The sequence below is a fragment of the Ochotona curzoniae genome, unplaced genomic scaffold, assembly GCF_017591425.1.
Source record: "Ochotona curzoniae isolate NIBS_2020 unplaced genomic scaffold, NIBS_Ocur_1.0 scaffold_3223, whole genome shotgun sequence".
Taxonomy (NCBI): Eukaryota; Metazoa; Chordata; class Mammalia; order Lagomorpha; family Ochotonidae; genus Ochotona; species Ochotona curzoniae.
Genome location: NW_024467108.1, coordinates 11,195,414 through 11,203,582, shown reverse-complemented (window position 1 = coordinate 11,203,582; position 8,169 = coordinate 11,195,414). Strand labels below are relative to the sequence as shown.

The 8,169-nt window shown below is 45.4% G+C and overlaps 1 pseudogene; it reads right to left on the bottom strand.

The window, feature by feature from the left end:
- Positions 1-8,001: 8,001 nt before the first annotated feature.
- On the bottom strand, positions 8,002-8,096 carry LOC121145540 (annotated as a pseudogene).
- Positions 8,097-8,169: the final 73 nt, after the last annotated feature.

The window sequence follows — 8,169 nt, the reverse complement described above, 5'->3', positions numbered from 1 at the left end:
GTGTGTATGTGTCTCACTGGAACTCTGCATTTCAAACAAGTAAAATAAACCTGTGAAAAAATAAAACCATTTTGGATATACCTGCTTTTGAAATAAATGCATTACTATTTCTATTTTATGTATTTTTAATTATTTTTTAATTTGGAATGCAGGGATAGAGATCTCCCATCCACTGGTTCACCCTCCAAATGTCCACAATAGCTAGGACTGGGCCAGGCTTCCCACCAGGGCCCCAAGCTACCGCTTCCTCAGACCTAGGAACCATAATGACTTTCTGATATTGCTAATATCTCGCTATACTTTTGTAAATACCCCCTATCTTAAAAAGCTGCTTCAAGACTCCTAGTTAATGTGGTAAGTGTATGACAGGACAGTTAAGGGGCCACTTGTAACTCCTACATGTCATACTGGGTTATGGTCCCATCCTTACTTCCAGTTCTACCTAATTCCCACCTAGGGAGACAGTCTGTGATGGCTCAGATGGTCAGGCCTTGCCATCCACATACAAGACTCAGAGTTCCAGGCTCCTGGCTTAACCCTGACCTAGCTCTGACTATTGTGGGCATTTGGGGAGTGAAGTGAACCAGCAAATGGAAGATGTGGAAAATTCTCTCTCTCTCTCTCTCTCTCTCTCTCTCTCTCTCTCTCTCTCTCCTTTATTTTTTATATTGTGTACACAGTTGAGAAAGATGAACACTCTGGTGGGCCTCCAATTATGGTGGGAAAGGTCAAGGCATGCAGGAAGGTAGGTGGGACAAATGTTTCACTTTTTTTTTTTTTTTTTTTTTTTTTGTCTTTTTTCTTTCTTGTCTGCAGAGCGGGGAGGAAAAGGGGCTATTCCTTACTGTCAGACTACATCAGCACCTGGAGGTAGGGAATGGTTATTTGATGATGGCTTAGAGACTCTGATGTGGGGAACAATGTTCTGAGGGTATTACTGGAGTGGTTTTCTTAGGTCCGAGATATCGTCAGCTTTTTTCCACTATGGTTGAGAAAATCTTTCCAAGGTCTATTGGCTGACTAAGTCCACATTAGTGCAGCCACAAACCCACACACTTGCTGTAAAGCTTGGCCAAGAGAGAAGCCCAACCTTTCCTACCTTCCATCCTCAAGGCATACAACATCCAATGATGGCCTAGAGGATCTAGCTGTCATGTCCCCCATGTGCATCTGGGCACACTGTTCACAGCACAGGCGTCAGCAGCCAAGTAGGCACATGCCTGATATATACACCCCAAGATTGGAACACATATCTTGTGATCTTCCTTGTAGTCAGGTTTTGAGTCCAATGACCTAGTTGAGGAATCCCTTGCCTGGGGTGACCTCATACTTGACTCGTGTGTGCTGCCAGTACAGGGTCGATGCATCTGCCTGGTCAGTTCTGCTCACAGCCCCATCTCTCACACAAATTGACAAGTGCTGTGGCCTAGCCCAGCCCAGGTCGCCGTAGGCCTGGTGCTCATGCACACCAGCAGGTGCCATGGCTTGGTCGGGCAACCTCTGACAACTCTCACCAGGCCTACCTCCTCATCTCCTTCCCCAGATTTTGTGCCGCTTGTGCTGCAGCCTAGCCTGTCCCATCCCAGCCCTCTGTCTTACTTTTTCTTTCTCTCTCTCCCTTCCCACTTTCAAATAAAAATTTTTTCCAAAAAAGTAATGCCATTCATGTCTTACTGGTACTTGGACTAATCCAGGGACTTAGCAAAAGAGAACAGTTGACTTGATGATGTGGCAAGAGTGAGGAGCTACAAAGTCCTGTGCCTGAGGGCTTGGCCTCTGAGCCTTCGTGCTGTTTGCATCTTGCTGTGCTGCACTGATGTTCCCTCTCCTCCTCTGAGGTTAGACCTTATCTGTGCATCTTCCCTGAACTCCAGGACTGGGTTTCCAAGTCTGTGTTTCTTGTTAGCATGTATCTTCTCAATAAATTCTCCCATTCTCTGGTCCTAGCATTACCTCCATTGGCTAGGCGGCTGTGTTGGCTTGCAGGGCTGGCACGGAATTTGGAAAAGGCACTTTACTGAGGCCAAGAGCAGCACCATGCTGGCTCCATCAGAATGAGAAGGCCACGTGGAGTCTGGATAAGGACCCAGACCCACATCTGTAGACTCCGCAAAACCATGGAGGACAAAGAAACTAAGTGGGAGCAATCTAGGTTCTGTTAGTACAGCAGAGGCCTCTTGCATCACATCCCCCCATGATCAGAGCTGTACCCAGCACAGCTCATCTTCCTGTCATGATGACTTTCCTCTCTTAACATCTTTCAAGGACTAACAGTTCAGTCTCACCTATCTCTTCACAGCCTCATCTACCTAACATCTTATCTGTGCTGCAATGGGAATCAAGCTCTCAGGATTCCTCAGTGTCCTAATTTCATCAACATTTTTAAACTAAATTTTCTATTCTTAACACCTGTTCACACATTTTATCCGGAGGCATCCTGCCACAGTGTATTGACCTGCAAAGTGAGAAACTGAAAACTAAAATACAAGCTAAGATTTTGAACACTGTTAAAATAATTCCATTTGCTCATCAGAGATGCTGGGAAAAGGAAGAAGTTTAGGCAACCATCACAGCTAGACAGCTAACCGCCCAGCCACTCCCAACTCATTGGTCGGCATCATGAGACTCCAATTCCAGCTGAAATCATCCTTTTAAGATCCTTCAGTGTCCTTCTGCTGTCCTAGCAGCAAATCCAGACTCCTCCTTGTAGCATATAAGGTGCCCCAGGTCTTGCTCCTGCTCTGTTAGTCCTGACTCCCCACCCCATGCCCTTCCAATGGCAGTACATTGCTTCCAAGAGAAAAATGAATTCCTGGTCTCTCCTGTCCATCACTACTCCATCTAAGCTGTCTCCAGGTGTTCACAGGTAAACCACAGGACTGGCATTTGCCTTGGTCCCTGCTTTCCCGGAAGAGCTTTTTGGCTAATCCCTGTCCCAATGGAAAAAGCCAGAGACTGAAGCTCAGGGCCTCAGCATGTCCACATAAGCACTGTGTACTTGGCCAGCTCCAAAACACCGTGAGCCCCCATTCCTGTTCACTGCACTTCAACTGCCTAAGACCCTGTCACATGAGAAGCTAACCCACACAGAATCTAAACTCTGAAGCCACTTAGCTCGTGACGTTCCCTTCCCTCCTTCCTCACTTCCTAATAACCCTGTTATTGAAGAACTCTTGCCTTCATCTTACCCCTCACAAAAGCACCTCAGACTACTTCATCTTCCTTGAGGGATATCCAAGAAATGCCAAGCGAACTCCAAATCCAGGGGGATGACAAGAACGGCTTCAAGTCTTAAGGTCTCAGGTCAGGTTGGATGCTGCTTTGGGGCCTGCTTCTGTGTCTGCATGTGGGTTTCAAAGAGCCTAACCTTGAACAGATTTACAACACAGATGATCCAACAGGCCCTGCCCACGCAGCATGCTTCTTTGACTCTGATTCACCTTTAAAAAGCTAACTCAAAGTGAGCCGGTCTGGAGGCAGCATTCTATCTTCACAGCAGTTCTATTTGTGTCAGCACAAGCAGGGGGCTGAAGCATACCATTCTGTTACAATTGCAACAATTACTCCTTAAATGTGATAATTACAGTTTGATCATTTTGCAGTCACAGGGAAGGTTGATTCCAGGATTGCCCCTCCCTGCTGGGACTTCTCTGGAAAAAAAAAAGCACAGCCTATGTTGCAGACCACGGGAACCATTTTTCAGAACCAGCTGCAAACATCTGGTACTACCTTTCCACCAGGGCAAACATTCTGAAATCTCTCTTTCTCTTGTTGTGTTACTATGTTTAAGTATAAAGCAATTTTCTGGATAATTTGAACCAGGAGAATTAGATCTTTACAATGGGCCCAGCAACTCAAGAGCCAGCTCTCTGGTCAGAAACCCTACTGCTATGTTGGTGTCCATCTGATGCAGGCAGCAACATGGTGTTTCTATTCAGTCCCTCTATGTAGACAAGAACTTACATTCAGGTAACATATTTCATAGCAACCTGGATGTCAGAATCTTCTCTGTAAGAGTCAAGATATGAAATCCTGTAACAGCTACAAAAAGAATGAACAAAATGAAGCTGTGGAATGAAGTCTGCACAGACATCCATGCAGATTACTTCAACATAAGCATGATTATATATTAAATCAACCAGTGCAGTAGGAATTTATCTTCAGTAAGAGTGAAATCCCTTGATCTTTAACCTGGTATACCTAAAGACACCTTTCTGCCCAGAAGGTCCTCACCTGTCATCCTGATTCAGGATTATTGCTCTCAAGGCCCCACAGGGTCCATAGGCTGCACATTTGCCTTCACTGACCATCTGCTAGTTTCCAAGTATTTGAGAATTCTTAGTATTTCTATTTCGAGAAATTTGACGTGCTTGCCCTAAGTGCTAGAAGTCACCAAATCAATGGCCTTTGGTCCTTGTGGCCAATATTCCGAATCTAACAATGCCAGCAGCCACGTGGGCTCCAACAGGTTCCTGTCCCTTTGGCTGCTACAGAGATGAGCAGGGCCACATGCCAATTTTCACACCCTCACCAGGTCCTCCACCACAGGCTATGTCTGCCATCTCATACGTGCCCCTGCCTGGAATGTGCACTGTCTCACCTTCTCCGTGCCAACTCCTCTTGTGTCTGCTGTTATTCTTGACCCTTCCCCATCTCTGGGTCTTCCCCTTTACCACTTCCTTCCCGTGAAATTTGGGATATAGAACATGGCTCTGCCACAAAATCACAATTACCAGTCTAAAGCTGAACACAGAATTAATGTATGACCCTGAATTTTCACTCTTCAGTATTCAGCAGAAGAATTTGAAACAGACACTTCAGATATAGTCATAGAAACATTCTTCATAACAGCCAAGAAGTAAAAACACCCTAATCTCTATTAATGGATTAACAAGCTGTGATGTACACATACAATGGAATATTAGCCATGAAAAGGAATGGATACATATTGCTACACAGATGAACCTCTGAAATTAAGTGAAAGGAACCAGACACAAGATGTTACACATGCATGGTTCTATTTACAGGAAGCATCCAAAACAGATAAATCCACAGAGACAGACGGGGACCGGAGTTCGCTAGGGCATTTGGAGAGTGGAGAAGGTGGAAAATGTGCTTCATAGGTGAGGATTGACTTAAGAGAGATGGAAATATTTCAGAATAAGACAGAGGTAGAAGTGTTATTACACAACATTGCGGATGTTCTAAATGCTACTGCTAGTCTACTTTTTAAAAGATTTATTATTTACTTGGAATGCAGAGTGTCAGACAAAGAGAGAGATTGAGAGAGAGCTCTTTCAGCTCTTCATTCTCCTATATCTCCCCCCCAAAATAGGGCTAGGAGTGAGGAACTCACCTGAGTTGCCCCTGTGTGCAGCAAGGAACCGAAGTCCTTGGGCCGTCTTCTGCTGCCTCCCAGGCAAGTGAGCGGGAAGCTGGGCGGAAGCAAAGGTGTGATTCAGTACCTGGCCCTCTAATACAGAATGTGACAGCTCACCCCACTGCTCTGCAATGCCCATCCCAGAATTGCTCATTTTTAAATGGCTAATTTTATGTCATATGAATTTCAACTCAGCAATTTTTTAAATGGGTGAAATTGCAGAAGGGGTGAACAAAAAAAGACCACCTTGAGGATAAGAACTGGAAACAGAATAAGGACATCAGGAATAAAATCAATCAAGGACCCCCAAGACCCCCACCATGGCAGAGACTGGGTGTTTGCAATGGCGCTGCAGAGTCTGGCTCCAGAGTCTGGCACTGCAGAGCTCCAGGCAGTGACAGGAAAGACCTACAGTAGCATGGGAGGCACAACCATCACCATAGGCAGTCCCTCTCCTGAGCCTCATGCTAGGTCAGCGGCAAGCCCAGAGAGCTGCCTCACGAGCAAGCAGAGAATAGGAAGGCCCTCTTAGCCACCACAAAAATGCCACGTTTTCTATGTGGTCCCAGCTTTGAATTCCAGTGAGTCTGTTCTGTGTTCCTGGACAAGTGGCCTAACCTCTCGGAATATTTTTCATCTCTGCCTACCTTAAGCAAATATTGTGAGGATTGAAACTTACATAAGCAAAATGCCCAGCATTCAATTCATGCTCAGTAATTTAAGACTATTATTAAGTAGGCAGGAATAATTCTCTCATGAAAGGAAGAAGTAACAGGAAATGGGCACCACAGGTGTTGAGGATGACAGTGGATACCAGCAGAAATACCACGACCAAGGCAAAATTAGGATAGCCCAATAGGACCTAGAAATGAGATATGCACTCTCCCTTCCCTTTGCTGCAGACATTACCTAGCAATCATGGTATTCTTTCCTGCTGCACTTGGATGGAGCTTTGTTCCAAGCAGCCATTGTCAATCAAAGAATTAGCATTTAGATGGAACCCATCTGCTCCCCCTACAGGCTATTTTTTTTCTTGACAAAACCAACAAAGATGACTTCATTCTTTGTGCTCTGTGTCCAAGGATGGACGGTGGAAGCCCCAGGGATGATTTCTCCATAGAGCATGCACGTTCTGAGCTCCATTTCTTACTTGCTCCAAGATCTGGAGTAAACCACGTCAGCCTTCTGAGCCTCATTTCTCCCTTCAATGAGACAAGAGCAATGGTACCCAGTTAAGAAGTTGTTAGAGTGCTCAACTGAGCCAAAATAGCTGGATAGACTCCTAAAGAGATAAAGTAATCTCTACTTGTCAAAAGTTTTGTGGGGAAGCATGTCCTGTCCTCCCGTTAGGGACAGGAGGGACTCAGGCCTTCAGCTCCTCTGCATCTCAACACAGACCAGAATCCAGAGCTGAGACTCTCAAATCCTGTTGCCCAAGCAGGTTCCTGTGATATCTGAGGCAGCCGCACTGCAATAAGGGGGGTTCTTCTGATCAACTACCTTGAGGTTGCAGCTGTAGGCTCTACAAGGCAAGGAACTCTCCCTGACCAGGAACACAGAGGCTCCGCAGCTGGGCAGCTCCACATATGACAGCAGTGCACGGACTGCACGCCCTGCCTGCTAAGAGAAAAGGCCCAGCTTTGAGGGCTGGGCAAAGAACACGTATCATTTGTTTTCAATGCCACTCTGCAACCTACTGCCCTTCGGGGATGCCTCTTGCTCATGGGTAAAGTAAAAGACCTTAAGGACCAGACCTACCTGTAGTAGTCTCGCTCTCCAAATCCATCTACTCCAAATCCATTAACCCAGTCTACTCTTCATTCCCATTTGAGTCAGGTCCTCTCTCACACACTCCAGGCTTTGGCAATTGTTTTTACTTTCCACACACAGCATACCCGATACCAACACCTACCAAGCCCATTGAACTAGACTTTGTTTTAACTCATTCTCGTAAAGAAAAGCCCTCCTAGGCTTCCGGCTTAGAGTAGAATAGGCTTCATATGCCTTACCTGGACAGTCTGATCTCCTCTCCATCCCCCGCAAAAGGGAATGCCACCCTGGGTCTTCCGTTTCCTCGTGGCTTAACAAAGTGCCTGGGGAACTGCGAGTGTTTATTATTATTATTTTGCTTTTCATAATACAATTACATAAGCTTGGGGATTTGCCCTTCTACTCTCCTAATTGCCACTCCCCCCCCCCACTGTTTTCCCCCATGTTATTACACAATGGCATCGTCCTTCAGCAGCAGTCCTAAGTCCATCATTTTGCTATCTAAGTGTATCCTGACATTTCAGGTGCAGACAACAGCAGAGTCCACCATCCTACTGTTAAGAAAATTTTCACAGTTTCATTGGGCATTCATCTTTTATTTGGGAGTAGAGATGCATACTACAAGGGATCTTCACTTGCCAAAAAGGTTTTCAAAAGGGATCAGCCAAAAGAATAAATGAGTAATCAATGAGAAACACCAGGCTACCACATTGCAGAGTACACAAGTTTTTCAGTGCTTTTTTTGCTTCTTCTAATTATGTTTTCACTTGAAATACTGTAACTGGTGGATGTATGATTCGGTGCTATTGTCAGCCTTCTAGCTCATTTAATTTCCCCAGAATTTCAGGTGCAAGAGTCCGTGGTTATTTTCATGTCATCATTACATAGGGCATGCTAACCTTCTCTGTATCGTTTCAATTTTAGTGCATCGCTGCGGAAGCAAGCACAAGTTGGTGGTTACTTTCAAGCCATGAACCATGTGGTGTTAGTATAAAGCTGTGCAAAGCATTTGCAACAAC